Genomic DNA, 21,964 nt, shown 5'->3' with positions numbered 1-21,964 from the left:
CTAGATGACTAAAAGAGAAGAAAATCCTAAGAACCAAAGAGACGTTTCTCTTATATTTTGTTGGATTCACCCATTTCTAGTACAGTTTAAGTGGAAATTAATACTAGAACCATACTCTACACTATATCTAATTTGTTATATCTAAATTTTTCTCAAATTATGTAGTGCATACTATTTTGTTTATCCCACAATGTATGTTCATGCTTTTCAAATTAATCCTTCAGTTATTATTATAAAATCTTAAAGGAACTCCTTCAAGAATTAACAAAAAGATATCTCTCAACCTCTGGATCCAATCAACAACTGAGGTCTGGATTCTGGTGTCCAGAGAAGAGATGAATAGCACTGTTATAAAATAGTTCTTGAACAAGGCCCATCCTGTTAATATGTTAGCCCACAATTGAGTAAAGAACCTAGAATGGATGTGGGGCAGATAATACTGAACTGGACTATCTAAATGTCAATCTGCTTTCATTCATAAAGAAATTAAATACATAAGTTCTATGGCAGCATTTCTCAAAATGCTTCAAAATGCTTCAAAAAACCCCTAGAGATCCCCAAGACCCTTTCAGTAAGCCTATGAGGTCAAAACTATTTTCTTAATAATACCAAGATTTTATTTGCCTTTTTTACTCTTTCTCATGAGTGTACAGTGGAATTTTCCAGAGCCTCTATGACCTGCAAAGATGCCATCACTCTGACAGCTAATGGAACATGTGTTTTTGTGTTCTTAGGTTTAAAGTTTTCTCAGCTTTAATTTCTAATCTGGTAAATATTGATGGATAGAACCCACAGAATCAAAAGCTCTTTGAGGTCCTCAATAATATTTAACAGGTCCAAGGCCAAAATGTTTGAGGATCACTGTTATGTGGTATTCCTCAGTAGTTGTATTGATGTAAGGCATCTACTACAAATAAAGATTAGATAACTTTAGAGAACATTAGGAATATATTCAAACACAAAATATCTTAGAGGTAGAAAGGTCTTTAGGTGTTATCTAATCATCTTTTTAGGTGAGCAAAGTGGCATTCAGAGATATTCTTGCTCCAATTTACAAAGGAAGCTAATGAAGGGGCAGAGTTAGAACATAGGACATCCAATTGCTTAGCAGCTTTGTTTCACTTTTGTTTTGAATCTTACAAAGTCCTGTCACAGACCATCCTTTTCATCCTGTAACCTTCAGGTAGAACCAAACAAATGTCCTGGGAACATGAGAATGAATCTGTCTGAGACAAAACTTTCTAAATCAACAGACACATTCTGAATCAGAAAGGCTAGAAATAAATTCAGTGAAGTTATTATCTCTCAAGTTCCCTCTCCTATCAATTTAGTCAAGAAGCTGAGTCTATTCATTTCAAAGCAAGGTAAGGAGGTTTCCCATTAAAGTAAATGCAAAAAAAAATTGATTTTGCTACTCATCCCAAGGTCATTTTATCCGATTCCTCTTCTCCTGCAGAAGACACTTCCTAAATTCCCCAATGTCTTCCTAACATTCCTGCTAAGCTGCAAATGTAGCTTCATTGAAAAACCAATGGCAGCATATGAATCATATCCAGATAATGGATACAACGTGCTTTATGAAGAATGGATGATACAAAAGTTATGATTATCATAATACTATGCTCTGTTTGGCTCAAAAAGTAGTCCCAGATCCATTTGTGAGGCATTCTTGGGGTTTTTGTGAGACATTATGAAGTAGTGATTAAAAGTAGTCATTCCTCCGTCAAAGAAAGGTAGGTTCATGCCTTGTCTCTACTACTTATGGGCTGTGTGACCTTTGGCAAGAAACCTAAGCATCTAAGCCTCAAATTTCTCTTATGTATAAAACAGAGGTGATAATAGAACTTGCTTCACCAAGTTGTAAGGATTAAAGAAGATAAATGCAACATGAGGCAAATAGAAGATGGTGAAGGCTACTTAGTTACCTTTGGGTATTTCTCTTATCACCATCCCAAGTATTAGAATGAATGCATCACCATGAAGCCAGACTTCAGGGACTGGTGTGGTAAAGAAGGAAGGCGCTGAGAAATTCTCAAAGATGATGGGTGCCATATTGAGAAGGGGAGCAAGACAGAAGAACTTCTCAGTCTTGGAATAGGGTAAGAAACACCAGTCCTAGGTTTAGAGGAAATCCCATACAACTCATGCCTATCAGAAAAATTAGAGTTGAGAAAGGCTGGGATTTGGGCCTGTATTAGAGTTGGAACTGGGAAAAATTGAGATACAAACTATAGATACTTTCAGGCTTGCTTGCTTGTTTTCTTTTTTCTTTCTCTCTTTTTTTGCTTATAAGACTCATCCTTGTTAATAAAGTCTAAAGTAAGCAAAGAGCACTGAGGTATTAGTTGATTAAGAGGGATGTGGCCCTGTGGCATTTGTATTTCAAACCAGGCTCAGGAGGACAAACAGCTCTCATGCCCAAAGGACACTCTTTCTAAAGGGGAAATGTCAGGCTAAATATCACATCACAATGCTTTCTGTAATATCTTGAGCAAGTTGCAAAAGCCATTTGGTATTACTGAGAAATATGATATGAAATGGCAAACTCTACCTGTGAAAATAACTGCATATATATGCAAAGACAATAAATTCAGTGCCTTACTTTTTAGCAAGGATATTATGTCATATTTCAGACCCCCAAGGACTGACAATACTCAATTTAGATGAAGATCAATTTATAACTGAACCTTCCTGGATGAAACCAGGCAATGATTACAAAGTACTGTTTCAATAACGGGATACCAGCTGTCTCTCTGCCACTGATCATATATGTTACCTGGAGCAAGTTACTTATCTTCCTAGTTCTGTTCCTCATCTATAAAATGAGCACAATGACAGTAACCGCCTCATACATTTGTCCTGAATGTTACATGAGGTAATACATGTTGGCCCTTACTACAGTGACTGAGATTATACTAACAGTTATGACTTGTATTTATTGTCAGGTCAAAGAACAGATTCTAAGAAGAAAACCTTAACCAACTGGTCAAAATTAAGCTGCCCATGATATCAGGAAACACACTGACACTGGTGCTATGCAACAATACTAGATAACTAATAAAGTGAGAAAATTTGCTTAGATTTTTTTTTTTTTACAGATTTTATTTATCCATTCAAGAGAGACATAGAGAGAGAGAGGCAGAGACATAGGCAGAGGGAGAAGCAGGCTTCCTGCAGGGAGCCAGATGTGGGACTCGATCCTGGGACTCTGGGATCAAGACCTGAGCCAAAGGCAGAGGCTCAACCACTGAGCCACCCAAGTGCTCTGAAAATTTGCTTAGATTTTACAAAAATAATACCAATCACACATGTATAGATAAAATATTTAACACTCTAACCTAATTTCCATATTGTTTATTTTAACCCAACAATTATATTTGGATGCCTGTTATGTGCCCAGTGTTAGCAAGTGAGAATACAGAAGAGGAGGACACATCCCTACCCTCAAAAAGCTCATAAGTTACTAGGAAAGGCAACTATGCAAACACAGAATTATAACGCATTACGTATATTCAATGACAGAAATATTTATGAGATACAGACTTAGCACAGAGAACAGAGTAAACAATATGAAGATGAGTTATTTAGAAAGTTTTCACAGCTCAGAAACTATGGACCTAGAGAATTTAGAAACAGAACCCCCCAACACACACACACAAACACGTGCACTCAACTGATCTTCAACAAATGTGCCAAGTTAATTCAGTGAGAAAAGGATAGTCTTCAACAAAGGGTGCTTAAACAATTAGATACCCATATGGAAAAAAATTAATCTCAAATTTTGCATTATACTATATACAAAAATTAACTGGAAATGAGTAGTAGTCCTAAATATGAGTGCTAAAATTATAACACTTCTAGAAAAACATATAAAAGAACATCTTTGACTTGGGGTTAGGCAAAGAGGTCATATGGCACAAAAAGCATGAACCACAAAGGAAAAACATTAATAAAATGCACCTCATCAAAATTTAAAATTTTTAGTCATAAGAAGATACTCCTAAGAAAATATTTATAAAACAATTAGCAGATATGGGATTCATATATAAAACATGTTTTTTTTTTTTAAAAATCTTGTAACTCAATAGTAAGAAACCAACCAACTTTTTAAAATGGGCAAAAGGAAAAAAAATGGGCAAAAGGTTTGAGCAAATGCTTTATCAAAGCTATATGCATGGCCAATAAGCACAAGGCAACATGTTTAACACCATTATTCATTATGGAAAAGTAAATTATAACCATAACATGAAGCCACCATACACCTACACGAATGCTTAAAATTAAAATGACTGACCATACCATATGTTAGCAATTGAATTTTCATACTTTGCTACTGTGAATTAAAAACAGTACAATTGGTAAACAACTGGACTGTTTCTTTTAATGCTAAACCTCACAGTACCATAAGGCACAGAATCCCACTAGGAGGTATTTATCTAAGAGAAGTGAAAATATATGTCCATGGAAATACCAGTATTACAATGATCATGACAGCTTTATTGATAATAGTCCCAAACTGGAAACAACCTAAACGTCCATCAAACGGTGAATAGATAAACGCAATGTAATAGATCTATATAATAGAATACCACTCAGCAATGAAAAGGAACAAACAACTAACAATGTGGATATATCTCAGAAGTATATAAAGTGAAAGAAGCCAGACACAATTGATCACATACAGTGTGATTCCATGTATAAAGTTCTAGAAAAGGCAAAACTATGACATAAAAAAGAAACTCAGTAGTTACCTGGGGCTGGGGTGGAAAGGATTGACTGCAAATTGGCAGGAAGGACCTTTCTGAAGTAATGGCCATGTGCTATATCATTTGTAATGACTAAATATTGTACACATTTGTTGAAACTCATCCAACTATACAATTTAAATTGGTGAATTTTATTGTATGTAAAGTACACTTCAGTGAAGCTGCTTTTTTAAAACAATCATTTATGGGTTCTGTCTGAAGAAACTATTCCATTGTCTGATTTTCTTAAATAATGCAAATTTCAGGGTACTGAACTTTTAAGATAATACAATTCTTCAAAAAAAGCAGCATTTAAGATTACCATAAAGCTGGTTATGAATAAGATCAGTGTAAATAGCCTTCCACATAGTCCTAAAAATGAAAACCCATTGTTAAAAACAAAGGATTTATGAGCACTATTACATTGTAATTTACAAAGTGGACCATTCTTTAGGTAAAATAAAAGGAATTCTCCAATTCAAATCTAACAAAAATAGATGCACCTTAAGATAAAATTACATATCTAAATGAAAAAAATCTTTTTAAAAAAGATTATTTATTTATTTATTCATGAGACACACACAGAGAGATAGGGAGAGACATAGGCAGAGGGAGAAGCAGGCTCCATGCAGGGAGCCTGATGTGGGACTCGATCCCAGACCCCAGGATCACACCCTGAGCCAAAGGCAGACACTCAGCCACTGAGCCACTCAGGCATCCCTAAATGAAAAAAAATCTTAATTTAACAACACCTAATTTATGAAAATTTGGACATACATATAAGTGATTATTTGTTTTATAAAAAGTTTCACAGGGATCCCTGGGTGGCGCAGCGGTTTAGCGCCTGACTTTGGCCCAGGGCGCGATCCTGGAGACCCGGGATCGAGTCCCACGTCGGGCTCCCGGTGCATGGAGCCTGCTTCTCCCTCTGCCTGTGTCTCTGCCTCTCTCTCTCACTGTGTGCCTATCATAAATAAATAAAATTTAAAAAAAAAAAAAGTTTCACACTCCACTTACTTTAACAGTAAACTTCTCTATTCCATTTAAAATGACTTAAGAACAGATTTTTAGGAAGGTATTCCAAATTATACTGAGCATAAACAGGAATCAGCAACTCTGAGCTCTCTAGCTACAATTATGTAATTTCTTCTTATGGGTCCTAAACTGAGACTATATATTTAAAAACATGTCTGAGTTGGAATTATAAGATTATTCCACACATTCATATTTTATATCTCTCCCACACAGTTCAACGAGCAGAATTGGCTTGGGAGAATCAATGCAACTTGTGTATGCATTCATTTTTAATATGGTGCACTGTGAGAAACAGGTAACAAGTAAATAACTAACTTCTGCATTTGTTTCCTCCTCTTCTCATAATCACATTGCAGTGATACTCAAGAAGCTCCAGAGCAAATGAATGCTCAGGTTGTAAGCTTAACAAAATCTGACTTTGAACTCACGTCCCCAGATAGGAAATAGCCACTGAACCAATTCATAGAATCCTTTGGGGGGAAAAGTAATCCTAAATTCACTTACTTAAAATCTAAGCCCTTCCTTACACCGATTAGTCAGGAAATTACTGGCTAAAGGTGAGTCTCAACTAAGAAGACATGAACAACTCCCCTGTCCTTAAAGAATTTGAGGTCAGCATCTCTTAATCCTAACAATAAGGACAGGAACAAGTAAAAGATGTTATTTTCGGATAAAGAGATACAGATGGTGGTAGAAGATAATTCCAGTCATCCACCTCACTAATTTTGCAAATACAGTAAATATTTTGAATCCTTGTCTCGCGACTGCTAAAATCTGTTACATAAATTAAAAAAGAAGTCTGGAAAATTTTGGTATTTTTAAACAAATTTACATATAATGGATAACCAAATTATACTATTCCTCCAAGTTCCCTGGAAAGAGACCAAGGTGCAATCAACAGTTTCTAAATAATCTATGCTATGGTGCCAAATGAATATAAATGATGTCAACAAAAAATATTACTCAATAAATCATAATTTCATTTATTATTTTAAAAGGTTTTGTTATACTCTTTGATTTTTTTCATGACCATGCTGTGAGGCACTTAAGAAAAAACTGTACCCCAATTTCAGATAGGGAAAGACTCATTTGTCCTGGATTTCATATTGCATTTGTTATAAGGGGATTCCATGTTCTTTATACTATGCCATAAAATATTTCCAGCTATTGATAAGACTTTGTTTCAGTGACCTCTAAGACTTTTAGTATCGCTGAATAAAGGTTTATTTGTTACAGTTTTGATAAATCTCTTTTTCTTATATAGCATAATGACTTGAAACTTGGAAACCTGAAGTTATATCCTGACACTTAATTGGTTACACGGACTTGATCAACTCTTCAGAGTTTCACAGTGATACTGACCGAGAGGGCTTTGCACATAATGTCGCTCTAATGCCCATTTGTGTGTATGTAGTGGGGGCTGGGGAGGAAGAGGTTATCCGAAACATAACACAACATGAAACTCACAACATGAAACCCACCACATGAAATCAGCTTTGCAAATTGTGAAACATCTGCTAAGGGTCAGTTTATTCCACCACAGTCTGAGAATTACAAACTCTTCATCACAACAGAAATTCAAAGCAAAGATAAACTATAATGCAGTCCCATGAAGAGGTCTACCATTACCATGACAAAACACCAGAACAACAAAAAAGCTCTCTTCTTGTTCTCGTTTATTTCTTCTGAAAACCTTGTATTTGACTCTAAAACTGTTAAGTCTCCTTGAGGAGAACATCTTGTCTCCATTTAAGTGATCTCATTAAAGTTCCAACTCTGGCTCAATCTGCCTTCTTCAGGTCCACAGCTCCGCCAACTAGAGAAAATCACACAGCCCTACAGACTGGTAATAAGACAAAAACTCATGGCCTACAAATCAGCCAGGCCCCAGAATCACCTATGAACTCTTTGCCTCATCTTTGGTCAGTTCCTTCAGGCACTGCCTTCAGTGAATTTTCCAGGGCTGTTCTCAAGCTCACTACTCAGGCCCTGATGTTCTCCCTCACAGAAGATGGCTCTTCCTCTCAATGTACCACCCTTCCTTTAACTCCTCCATGTCCAGTCTCAGCTGAACCTCCTCACTAGGATCAAATGTCTTTCTTCCTTTTCAAATCTAATCTATTCATCTCTTTGTGCTTGACTTCATCCCTCCTCCCCAGCACTGTCCCAGCAAACATGTTCTTAACTCCAATCTCTCCAGTTTTACCGATTCCTAAACCTTAGCCTATAAACAAGTCTAAAACACTCATACACTGCCATCAATCTACTGTACAGCTTGTTCTTTTTCACATTTACTAAATTACTGAAATGCTAGTCTACACTCTTCTGTGCCCAACCCACCTTCTGGTCACTTCTCAAATTGCAATAATCTGACTTTTACCCCACTGCTCTCCTGCAACTGCTATAATAAATCCCAATTGTCAAATACAATAGGACTAGGTCAGTCTTTAGATTCTTGCACATGCTTACCGCATTTGAAGTTGTACTTAATGCCTCTTTCTTAAGACTTCCTGCTCCCTTGAACTTTGTGCCTCTATAAAACTCTCCAATCTCCACTGTGGATGGTAACAGTTGATTCTTTCTGCCCAGTACATCTTCCTCCATTCTTCTGACAACAAAATTTCCCTTTCTTTGCAGTTATGGTGGGACTGCCAACCATAGCATTCGGCTGCATTAATTGGTACAGGGATGAGCATGTGACTCATACTCAGCCAATCAGAGCCTTCCTCCAAGATTATTTTGTATTCTGAGCTATCAAGGCAACACTGTTTTCCTTCTGGCTCTAGCCTCAAAGGCTCACCTAGCCTGACCGGAAAAAAAAAAAAAAATCTATATAGAGTCTGAGTGAAAAAAAACTTGACCATGTTCAAATTCCTGGTTTCAGTCAGACCCAAAGGCAGCTCTGACCCTGACCTGATATGATTATTTGATCCTTTAAATTCCCCTCTTTGGCATAAGCCACCTCTTATTTGTTCTCGCTCCCCATCCATCATCTACTCTAACCTTCCCTCCTCTTCTCATTCTATTCATTATGCTCTACATATGCTTCTTTGGATGATTTCAACTAGGCTCCAGCTTTCAAACTTCCCACTGTGTGCTGATGATTCCCAAGTCTTTATCATCACATCAGACCTCTCTCTGGTCTTTCACATTCAAGTGTCAATTTGATGCTAAAAGATCTCACCTTGGGCAGCAGGGGACCGGGATCAGGATCGACCCTGTATGGAGCCTGCTTCTCCCGCTGCCTGTATCTCTTTCTCTCTCTCTCTCTCATGAATAAATAAATAAAATCTTAAAAAAAAAGATTTCACCATGATTACTTCAGAATGACTATCAACCAGTTTTCCTGAGGTCAGTCTCAGGACAGGTTTACCCCCATGGCATAATTATTAATAACAATCTTTCACATTTTCAAAACTGTCCTGATTTGAATGATAAAGTATGTGATCATGCTTTCTAAACTGAACTCACCATTATTCCTCCTATATCTCAGTCAGACAAACTAGAAGCCTAGAGTCATCTTTGACTCTTTTTCCTGAATCTGGCCTCTGTGTTACAACATCTCGTCTTTGAACGCTTCTCGAATTCAACATCTCCTCCCCTTTTCTAGTGCCCATGCCCTGAACTCTATCATTTCTGAAGTAGAGCAACAGTCCCCTAACTTTCAGTCCTGTCCTCATATCCACCACCCACATAGCCATCACGGTGTTAAGTTTTCAGCTCGAATTCTTCACCTCTCTCTCTATCCATTGCCTGAGCCATGATGTTGAAGTTCCCTCCACTAAAAATAGTGTATACTTCCCTACATCTTCACTGTGGGCTTACCCATGTAGGTTGCTTTAACCAAGTGAATGTTTAAAAATATAACTGAAGGGGGGGGTAACTGGGTGATGGGCATTAAAGAGGGCACTTGATGTAATGAGCACTGCATGTTATATATCTGATGAATCATTAAACTCTAGCTTTGAAACTAATAATACACTATATGTTAATTAATTGTATTTAAATTTTAAAAAGAGATGGTTAAATTAAGACTATTTTATTTGAAATATATATATATATATATATATATATATATATATATAAAATATACAAGCAGGGGTTTGACATGTACTATGTGATTGAACTTGGGCTCTTGAGCTTCTGACTTTGCCATTAAAAGAACATTCTCTGGCTAACCCATAGGTCCAAGAAAGGAGGGAGCTGAGTCAGCAAAAACTAGACCCAATCTGCCACTTGTGTCCAAGTTCAGACAAGTCCAGCCTAGAACAATTAATCCCAACCAAATGGCAGAAAAATGAAAGAGAATAAATACTGTTGTTTTAAGTCATTGGGTTTTGGAGTGATTTATTATGAAACATTAGCAGACTGACACCACATCCCCTCCCTATCGTAGATCATAGTACTGAATTAATCCGAGGTAGAATCTAAAGTCATGGGACACCTGGGTGGCTCAGTGGTTTAGCGCCCGCCTTCAGCTTGGGGCGTGATCCCGGGATCCAGGACCGAGTCCCACATTGGGCTCCCTGTGAGGAACCTGCTTCTCCCTCTGCCTATGTATGTGCCTCTCTCTCTCTTTCTGTCTCTCATGAATAAATAAATAAATCTTTTTTAAAAAAAGAATCTAAAGTCATCCTTGATTCTTATGCCTCACTCAGACCTTCACGTTCCAACAGTACTTGGGTCTTATGAATCTATGGGGGGCGGGAGGAGTTGTGGGTTTTTTTTTTTTTTTTAAGATTATTTACAGATTCCCCACTGAACAGAAAGCCCAAGACAGGGCTGGATCCCAGAACCTGGGGATCGTGATCTAAGCCAAAGGCAGACATTTAGCCAACTGAGCCACTCAGGCACCCCAGGAATCTATATTTTAAACATTTCTTTAATCCAGAGTCTGTCTCTATTCCTGCTGACACATCTCTGGTTCAAATCTTTACCTCTCTGATTCTAAACTACTGCAATAAATTGACCTGGTATCCTTGTGTCTGATTCTGTCCTAAGTATGTGATTCATACAGCAACCAAAAGATCTTCCTATATGGAACTTTGACCATTTCTGCCCATTTTAACTCTTCTCCCATTTCCTAAAAACCCTTTAATGAGTCTCCATCACCTACAGAACAAATTTAACATATTAAACAAGACATTCATTGTCTGGCCCCTACTTATACTCATCACTCCCCATTCCCACCTTGCAATATGCATTTACAGCAATATTGCTTATGGTTTCCTAATACCTTTCTGGAAAGTATTCCTTGCCCCTTTATCTATCCCTGATCATGTGTTTCTCCTCTGTGTTTCCCACAATATACTATACATATTAATTTGTACTTACCCACAGTATAATGACCTATTGATCTATCTTTCCTACTGGCTTTTTGAGGGAAGACTGTCTTACTCATGTTTCAATTGAGAGTCTTGCTCCAGGGTAGAGCTTGACACATATTTACATAAAATATATAAACCATGTTTATTAAAACACTCCTCTAGGGCAGCTCAGGTAGCTCAGTGGTTTAGCACTGCCTTTGGCCCAGGGTGTGATCCTGGAGACCTGGGATCGAGTCCCACATTGGGCTCTCTGCATGGAGCCTACTTCTCCCTCTGCCTGTGTCTCTGCTGCCTCTCTCTCTGTGTCTCTCATGAATAAATAAGTAAAATCTTTTAAAAATAATAAAATAAAACACTCCTCTAATATTCTCTCCTAACCTCAAATTATATAATTTTTTTTTGCTATTAATACATATGATTAAAAAACTACCATTGAAATGAATCCATTTATTCATCTAGTCTCTTTAAGTAGAGCTGGTATCAGTAATATGAAGGCAAGATAGTGATATGATCAACCTAGTTGCCCTCATTCAGAAACTTGGGATCCCACTTAGATTTCACACTTTCCTTTACCAATCAATTACTAAATCCTGCATGATGGTTAATTTTAAGTGTTAACTTGACTGGGCCTCAGGGTGTCCAGATATGTAGTTAAACATTATTCTGGGTGAATGTGTGACAGGGTTTCTGAATGAGATTAACATTTGAACTGGTAGGCTAAATAAAGCAGACTGCCCTTCCCAATGTGAGTGGGCCACATCCAATCTCTTGAAGGCCTGAATAGAATTAAAGACTGAGTAAGAAAGAATTCCTTCTCTCTGCCTGACAGTCTTTGAGGTAGAACATAAGGGTTCTTCTGCCTTTGGACTTGGACTAGAATTTACACCATCTGCTGTTCTGGTTCTCAGGCCTTTGGACTGATAATGGAACTATCATACCCTAAAAAAAGTTCTCAGAAAAAGTATTTAGTTAAAAATCGATATTCAGTACATGTTAAATTATTAACTTCTATAATAAAACTATTATTAAGTAGGCTCTTCTTTATGATGACCAACTGAATACACATCACACATAAAAGGTAATTTCAATCACTATTAGAGCCACCGAAATGGCAACACACTGCTCTGAATTTCTTATGGGAAAGCATTACATACCTCCTGGTTATAAACAGAATTCTAAATATAAATATAAACCAGCAGACGTAGCTTAAGGTCCTGTCTTCCATGTATCCCATCAATGTCAGTGCCAGCACGTTGTATGGAATTATGTTTGATGCAGGGAGCGCTGGAACATGAAATCATGTTTACATCTTTGTGCAGAAAATACCAGGACAGCTTCCAATTCTGGAAGGGGAAATTTTTGATTCTGTGAAGCCAGGACTTCCTGCTTTTGTAGATCAACGTAAAGCAGGGTGGTGAGACTGTTCAAGGACTCTCAGAAGTGGCCAAAGACTCAATCCCCCAAAGTCACTGGAAAGAGCCCCAGTGGTCCTGAAGGCAAAAGCAGGACTGCACTTACTGCCAGAACAGAAAGCCCAGGCTCGGGCAGCCTGGGCGGCTCAGCGGTTTAGCACGGCCTTTAGCCCAGGGCGTGATCCTGGAGACCTGGGATCGAGTCCCATGTCAGGCTCCCTGCATGGAGCCTGCTTCTGCCTCTGCCTATGTCTCTACCCTCCCCCTCTCTGTGTGTCTCTCATGAGTAAATAAATAAAATCTTAAAAAAAGCAAGCAAGCAAGCAAGCAAGCCCAGGCTCTGCTTTTTGAGGTAAGAAATATTCAAGAAGTCACCTTTCCTGGTACCAAATGACAGTGTTAGCATCATGGATGGATCCTATGAAGGCATGTTAGCTTGGGTTACTGTGAATTTTCTGACAGGTCAGCTGCATGGGCACAGTCAGAAGACTGTGGGACCCTGGACCTGGGGGGAGCTTCCACCCAAATCATATAACTAGTCCAGTTTGAGAAAACCCTGGAACAAACCCCCAGAGGCTACCTCACTTCATTTGAGATGTTTAACAGCACTTATAAGCTCAATACACATAGTTACTTGGGATTTAGATTGCAATGCAGTAATTCAAATTTGCTATCAAATGACATTTGAAAATCTTCCTACATAAAACAGCTCCTCTGAAAATATTTTGAGCAAATAATCATTCCTTAAAATACATAAATAGAATATAGTGATATCCTTTAAATTGACATTTGTCAAGTTTTCTCTAAGTGAGAAATAGAGTAGAACAGGTGCTAACAGAAAGTCACAATAGCATATAACTTATCCAAGAGCAAGAGGATGACCAAAGTCATAACTAGTATTTAAGTAGAAAGGAGGATGAAGGGCAAGAGAAAGATACATATAACCCAATCTACTGAGAGAAGTGTTCTAATTTATTTGAAGTTCCAAACTCATTAAAATGGTATTCCTCAAAGATTTAAAATAGGCATTGAGTGAAGACTTCGTAAAAACTTTAAAAAGTTAAGATCAGGGATCCCTGGGTGGCGCAGCAGTTTGGCGTCTGCCTTTGGCCCAGGGCGCGATCCTGGAGACCCAGGATCGAATCCCACGTCGGGCTCCCGGTGCATGGAGCCTGCTTCTCCCTCTGCCTGTGTCTCTGTGCCTCTCTCTCTCTCTGTGACTATCATAAATAAAAAAAAAAAAAAGTTAAGATCATTAGTAATCAATAGCAAGGAATAAAAATCACTGCTCATATTTTTTATTTTTTTTACAGCAGATATTCTTTTGTAATGATCTGTACTTAAGACCAGTTATAAAATTGATTGCCATGCTTTAGTCATTCAAACTATCATCTATGCAACAGGATGGATCCAGGGTGGAATTAAAAATCTGCCACAGTTCACATGTAATCATGACATTAAATAGCAAAGGATAAATTATAAACTAAACACTATATTTTTGTTTTCTTGCCATTTTTATTCCAATATAGTTAACATAAAGTGCTATATTAGTTTCAGGTGTACAATGATTCAAGAATTCTATACATTTCTCAGCGCTCATCAAGATAAGTGTATTCTTCGTCTTTCCCATCTTGCAAGGTGGCCAGTGAGAAAGTTGAAATGTCAGATGTTAAGGAGAAGAAACCTGAAGCCAAGAAGGCTGACACTGGTGGCAAGGTTAAGAAGGGCATCCTCAAGGCTAAAATGCCAAAGAAAGGAAAGCCCCACTATAGCCAAAACCCTGTCCTAGTCAGAGAAATCGGCAGGTATTCCCAATTGGCTATATATTCTAGAAAGGCTATATACAAGAGGAAATATTCAGCAGCCAAATCCAGGATTGAAAAGAATAAGTAGAAAGTCCTTGCTACTGTCACAAAACCAGTCGGTGGTGACAAGATCAGTGGAACCTGAGTGGTTAAACTTCACAAAATGGCTAGGTTTTATCCTTCTCAAGATGTGCCTTGAAAGCTGTTTAGCCACAGCAAAAAAAAAAAAAAAAAAAAAAAGTGCAGTTAGCATGTGAGAAAACTGGAAATGGCCAGAGAGGCAACAGCTGGTTTTCCTGAAGCGGCTGAGCAGTGGCTTGCTACCTGTGACCAAACCTATGGCCCTCAATCGAGTTCCTCTGTGTAGAATACAACACAAATTTGTCATTGCCACCTCCACCAAAATTCTGTCAGGGGTGTGAAAATCCACAAACATCTCACTGATGCTAACTTTAAAAAGATGACACTATGTAAACTCAGACAACAGGAAAGTGGGATCTCTGACACAGAGAAGGACAAGTAAGAGATTACAGAGCAGTTCAAGGTTGATCAGAAATCTGTGGACTTGCAAATCCTGCCAAAAATCAAAGCTGTTCTCCTCAGCTACAGGGCTAGCTCTGCTCTGGGTTTTCGCTCACAAATGGAGTTTACCCTCACAAACTGCTGCTCTAAATTTCTTACAAAGAACCTAATTAAATAACTGATCCATTAAAAAAAAAAAAAAAAAAAAAAGATAAGGGCAGCCCCGGTGGTTCAGTGGTTTAGCGCCACCTTCAGCCCAGGGCATGATCCTGGAGTCCCAGGATCGAGTCCCACATCGGGCTCCCTGCGTGGAGCCTGCTTCTCCCTCTGTGTCTCTGTCTCTCTCTCTCTCTCTCTCTCTCTCTCTCATAAATAAGATATTTTAAAAAGTTTTAAAAAAAGATAAGTATACTCTCAATCCCCATCACCTATTTTACACCCATCTTCCCATCCCCTTCCCCTCTGGCAACCCCTAGTTTGGTCTTTGTATTTAAGAATCTGGGGTTTTTCAATTTACTTCTTTTGTATTCTTTGTTCGTTTTGTTCCTTAAATTCCACATGAGTGAAATCATTCTTTTTTTAATGCTGTACTCAGGATTGCTCCAGATTCGATTATAAGGGCAAAATATGTACTCTGCATTCCTTTATTTTCTTCTTTGTTAAGGTACTATTTCTTCCCTAGTGCCCAACAACCTTCCTTCATCATGGTGACCATTTTTTATTTTGCCTCTTTCATATTCTACCCCCAACCACAATTAGAATGTACCTATTTTGCCCAGGCCTTACAAGGTCTGAGAAATTAAGATTATTAAGGCTGAAATGTTAATGGCATAAGTAACTCTTTCCAGATTGATCAATTAGGAATGCTTTGGGCAGCAAATAAGCAATACCAGCAATGACAAAATCAATAAGAATAAAAAACTTAAGGCAGAGCAGCATCAAGTTGGTTTGGTGGCTTACCTATGGCACCAAAAATATCTAGGCTCTTTCTATTGTTATGTTTGAACATACTTAGCATATGGAATTTGTTTCATTGGCTGGTTGCTTTGCGACTTCAAGGTAGCTTTCCCAGATCCAAGCATCACAATACAAAGAAAATATCTGAATGTGGTATGTGATACAAATGAAACCAAAACAGATCTTTCTCTCCATGTACCTTGTTCCTTTTATCAGAAGGTAGACTTTCCATGAGCCCCAGAAAAATTTCCCTATATTTCACTGACAAGGGAGAATAGGAAAGTGAGTCTGAGGCTTTTTCAGCCTCTATAGTGGAGGGGGGCAGAGAAAAAATGAATTGGCAATGGTTTCTAGGAAGCAAACTAAATGTGGCTCCCATATCAGATGATATGCTTGAGACTAAACAGAGACCTTAAGGGTTTACATATGAAAAAGGAACAGTAACAACTAATTGAAGCTGTGGTAGCTTGAAAATCTGTCTTTCCTATCCACCTGTGGATTTGGGGTGGATAGAGGCTATCTTATTCATGTTACTTCTGCTTCAGAAATGTAATAAATATTCCTGGAACAAATGAAGACAGAACATGAAAATCATGAATGAATTCCACAGGGATTAGCTTCATGCTTCACAACTCCAACACACCCAGCCCTCATAGGGCATTTTAATCTGAAAAAAGTATCAAGATTCCTGTATGCATTTGAGAAGGAGACAGGTATTTTATAAAGTATTGCCAGGCTGCAAAGTGATAAACCTGGGGAATCAGCATTTAGTCAAAATGATACAATAAGCTCATGCAGAGAATGAGTTTCAGTGATGCTCTTGGACTCTAAAATTCCAGAAGAACAACTAATATTCGTAGTAAACAAAAGCAGCTTGTTTTTTTTAAAGATTTATTTATTTGAGAGAGGGAGGGAGGAAGGGAGAGAGAGAGAGAGAAAATGAAAGTGGGGAGAGGGGCAGAGAGAGAGGGAGAAGGAGAGACTCTCAAATAGATTCCCCACTAAGCATGAAGCCCAACTGGGGCTCAATCTCACAACCCTGAGATGATGACCTGAGCCAAAACCAAGAGGCAGACACTCAACCAACTGAGCCATCCAGGCACTTCACTTCTTGTTCTTGTTAACCCTTACTACTCTATTATATGATTTTTCCCTATCATTATTGTCCTTTACACTGCTTGATAATAGGATAAAATTGGGAGGAATTACTCAGGATTTAAATAAGTGCAAGAAAGTAAGATAACTGAAACCTCTTAGAGTAAGGCTTGTCCCCTTAAGAAATGTTCCCTCAGTTGAAAAAAAAAAATGAAACTATAGAGAAGGAAATCTGGAACTCTGCATTTGGACTTGAATTGACTGGGTGATTTGTACCTGGATCTAGTTTGAAAATCTTTTCAAGTATCAGAAAAATAAATGGAAGATGCAGTGGAAACAGAGAAGAAAATTAAAGTTTTCAAGTTGAAGTGTTAACAATTAACTAGTTCATCTTATTTAATCACAATACTCTGTGGAGGTAGCTATGATCCTCACTTATAGTAAGGAAATGGAATAAAGAACACAGAAGTAACTTGATTGAGGTTACAAAATGGAAAAATCAGAATCTACACCAAAGTTTGCCTGCCAAGTCTATGCACCTTTTACTTCTATTAAACAGGGAAGCAGCTTTCTGAAGGAAAGAAGAAATGTCCTATCATACAGAGTAATCACAAAGCAATCACAAATAAAACTGACCAGAGATTACAAAAATAAATAAATAAAAGGGGGGGTGAGTCATATAATAGGAAGACAGCTAATTTAGTCCCTAAAGAGGGAGGGAGAAGGAAGGGACAGTGAAATAAGGGGGGAAGTGAAGGAAAGAGGGAAGCAGGACAGAAGGAGGATCAGGGCAATAGAGTGATGACTGGCTGGGCAGAAAAAGAGCCATCAGAAAATTCCAACACACAAAAAGCTACTTTCAGCAGAAAAGCTTGTGTCACAATGACCGAGACAGAAACATTTGAAGTAAGAGGGAAGAGATCAATTTTCTATTAACAAAAGTAATTCTTCCCTATTATGTCTTCTGAGAGCAATGGCCCAAATATCAGAGAGAATCGGAGGCTGTTAAGGACTCTCCTGGTTGAATTTGTTACATTTTTCCCGCATTCAATTATTAGGTACTGCTACCACTAATATAACTTTTCTGGAAATAATCATTTCATCTCAGCCTGTCATCCCTCAAGTAAATCCCTGGTTCAAGCATTTTACTATTTGATTTTTAATCCTCAATATCCCTGAATTTGATCTTAACCTGTTTGTAGTTCTTAGCACTTATACCAGCAGTGGTTTTATTCTAGCCATGATTTTTGATGCTTCTGATTTTGTCATTTCCTTTTATTTTGAACCAGCTCACATTGACTCATGAGTATACTGTACCTAAATTTCTAAAACTCAAAATGAAATACCCAATAAGAAGTTTCTTGACGTTGGGCAGCCCTGATGGCCCAGCGGTTTGGCGCCACCTTCAGCCCAGGGTATGATCCTGGAGACCCGGGATTGAGTCCCGCATTGGGCTCCCTGCATGGAGCCTGCTTCTCCCTCTGCCTGTGTCTCTGTCTCTCTGTCTGTCTGTCATGAATAAATAAATAAAATCTTTAAAAAAGAAGTTTCTTGATGTGAACTCAGGGGGTAAAAATTAGTTTACTGTTAGAGTATGTAAACATACCATAACAAGATGCAGATGGGATTTTAAGGGAACAGGTTGAAGGCACAATCTAAGTTTATTGAACCACCAGTGAGTCAACAACAGTGGAGGCCAGCCTCTTCCCTTTCAGGGCTACTGAAGGGTGCTAGGTCAGTACCACCACCTTACCAACAACCAACACCTTCCTGCTCTCTCAGTCAATAATAGAAGAGTATGTAAAATGGAGAAAGGTTGCCAGTCTTTTAGGGAGTATTCATAAAGACAGATTATTCCCTACACTGCTAATAGGGAAGAAATAAATCTCTGAAATGAAATGAATCTTCCTTCTCAGGAATGCAAAGTAAGATGAAAACTATGAAATCTGGCTACGATATCACAATGGTGGTATCTGATCTATGGGAAAGAAATTTTAACATAGTTGGCAAAAATAAAGCCGCATCATACTATTACTTCCCCTGAATTAGAAATACTCAACAAACTGACTCTAGGAACTAAAATGCTAATTTTTAAAATCATATAACTCATATCCAATTTAGAATTCTTTTAAAAACAGAATTACCCTACTTTTAGCAGACAAAATAGACTTTAAAACAAAGACTAAATAAGAGACAGAGAAAGATACTGCATAATAATAAAGGAAACAATCTAACAAGAGGATATAGCAAATATAAATATTTGTGCACCCAATATGTGAGCACCTAAATATACAATGCAACCAGTAACAGATATAAAGGAAGATACTGACAGTGAAACAGTAACAGTAGGGGACTTTAACACTGCACTTATATCAATGGATACATAACCCAGAAAGAAAATCAACAAAGAAACAGTGGCTTGCAATGACATATTGGACCACATGGACCTAACAGATATATTCAGAACATTCCATTTAAAACTGGCAGAATACACATTCTTTTCAAGTGCACATGGAATATTCTCTGGAACAGATCACATGTTCCAAGGCCACAGAACAACCCTTAACAAAATGAAAAAGACTGAAGTCATATCATGCATCTATTCTGACCACAATAGTATGAAGCTAAAAATGAATCATAAGGTAAAAATCTGGAAAGAACACAAATATATAGGTAATAAATAATAAGCTACTAAACAATGAATGGGACAATCAAGAAATCAAAGAAAAAAATTTTAAATACATGGACAAAAATAAATAACACAATGGTCCAAAATTTTGGGCAGGTAGCAAAAGCTGTTCCAAAAGGGAAGATTATAGCAGTATAGGACTACCTCAAGAAACAAACAAAAATCTCAACCTAACCTTACACCTAAAGGAGCTAGAAAAAGAACAAAACCCAAAACCAGTAGAAGGAAGGAAATAATAAAGATTAGAGTAGAAATAAAAGTAATAGTAGAGGCTTAAAAAAAAACCAATGGAACACATCAATGAAACCGGGAACTAATTCTCTGAAAAGATCAGGTAAATAGACAAACCTTTAACCAGATTCATCAACTTAAAAACACAGAGGACTAAAATAAATAAAATCATAAATGAAGGAGGAGAAATAACTGATGCCACAGAAATACAAAGGATTATAAGAGAACATTATGAAAAATTATATGCTAACAAATTATACAATCTAGAAGAAATGGCAAATATAATCTACCAAAACTGAAACAGGAAGAAACAGAAAATTTGAACAGACTGATTACCAGCAAGGAGACCGAACCAGTAATCAAAAAGCTCCCAACAAAAAAGTCCAGGACCATATAGCTTCACAGGTGAATTCTATTAAATTTTTTAAAAAGATTTTTATCCACTTGAGAGACAGAGAGAAAGAGGGAGTGAGCATGAATGAGGGGAGAGGCGGAGGGAGAAGAAGATTCCCCACTGAGCAGGGAGTCCCACACGGGGTTCAATCCCAGGACCCTGGGATCATGACCTGAGCAAAAGGCAGATGCTTAACCGACTGAGTCACCCAAGCACCCTTCTACCAAATTTTTAAAGAGTTAATACCTACTCTTCTCAAACTATTCTTAAAAAAAAAAAAAAAAAAAAAAAACAAGAGGAGGTAAGCTTCCAGATTCATTCTATGAGGCCACCCTTACCCTGATACAAAAACCAGAAAAAGATACTACAAAAAAAGAGAACTATAGGCCAACATGTACATGCAAAAATCCTCAAAATATCAGCAAACTGCATCCACCAATGCATTTAAAAATCATTCACCACAATCAAGTGTGATTTATTCCAGGGATACAAGGGTGTTTCTATATTTAAAAACCAATCAACGTGATATGTCACATTAATAAGAGGATAAAAACCCTATGATCATCTCAATAGATGCAGAAAAAGCATTTAACAAGGTACGATATCCATTCAGGATAAAAACTCTCAACAAAATAGGTTTAGGGGAACATTTCTCAACATAATAAAGGCCATATGTGAAAATTCAACAGCATACATCAAACTCAATGGAGAAAAACAAAGGGCTTTCCCCTAAAGGTCAGAACAAGACAAAGATGTCCACTCTCACCACTTTTATTCAACATACTACTGGAAGTTTTAGCCACAGCAATCAGACAATGAGTTTTTGTAAGTGTATTGTTGATTGCACAGGGATCATCAGACAATAAAATATTAATCAATTATTGTCAAATACCAAAGGTCAAATTTCAATCAAAATAATCCTGTCTCTTTTTCTAGAAAAATATTTTTCAACAAGGACATCTTTTCTTAAATAGGCCAGATCTGTGACAGACTTTTAATTTTTATTTTCTAAATTTTAATTCCAGTACAGTTAACATACAGTGTTATGTTAGTTTCAGGTGTACAGTATAGTGATTCAACACTTCTGACTGGCTTAGCTTTAAACACAGTGAATACAGGGGGTGGGGACAAAGGAGATTTGGCTACAGCTTAGCCCAGGGCCACAAACAACTCATGACTATCAGACAACTCCAAAATTCCTCTGCTATGCCAGGCCATGGAGCATTTCTCTGTCAGGCTTTTATCTACCTATTCTCATTCTACTTACAAGAAGCATTTATAGTAAACTGTGAATTCTGCTCAGAAACATGAGAAAAGCAGGGAACAATTGTGGATGAAAACCATCTAGATCAGTGTTTTCAGAACCGTGCGGAGGAAGCTGAAGTGGCCAAGGAGGAGGAAGAATTAATGGGGTGGGTCTGGCCTCCTTCCCTGCTTTGGTAGGCGCCACTGCGAATTGGTTTTGTGTTTAGGTTTCAGCTTAAGCTTGAAGAACACTGACCCACCTCCTTCAATTTACCAATGAAGAAACACAGACTATGTGCCTTGTTAAAGACTGCACTGCCAAAGAGAGGCAGAGCTAGCACCAGGAATCTGACTTCGAAGCCAATAGTGTACTTCCTAATTCACCTTAGTTTTCTTTTCCAAATTTGTGACAATTCACAGAAATACTCTCAGTGGCAAGCAGCCCTATTGTCTTTCCTTTAACAAAAGTGGCAGAAATAAAAACAAAACAATACTGAAAAGAATACT

At 37.7% G+C, this 21,964-nt stretch overlaps 1 protein-coding gene and 2 pseudogenes across 10 annotated transcripts in view; 2 read left to right on the top strand and 1 right to left on the bottom strand.

The window, feature by feature from the left end:
• SYTL5 (synaptotagmin like 5) overlaps positions 1-21,964 on the bottom strand; it is a 286,474-nt gene that overhangs the window by 221,503 nt on the left and 43,007 nt on the right. The window lies entirely within an intron of this gene.
• Positions 1,978-13,207, top strand: LOC112655479 (ectonucleoside triphosphate diphosphohydrolase 5-like; annotated as a pseudogene).
• Positions 13,397-14,996, top strand: LOC112655472 (60S ribosomal protein L6-like; annotated as a pseudogene).

Source organism: Canis lupus, chromosome X (genome assembly GCF_003254725.2).
Source record: "Canis lupus dingo isolate Sandy chromosome X, ASM325472v2, whole genome shotgun sequence".
Lineage (NCBI taxonomy): Eukaryota > Metazoa > Chordata > Mammalia > Carnivora > Canidae > Canis > Canis lupus.
The sequence above is the reverse complement of the archived record's forward strand: the minus strand, read 5'-3'. Positions and strand labels throughout refer to the sequence as shown.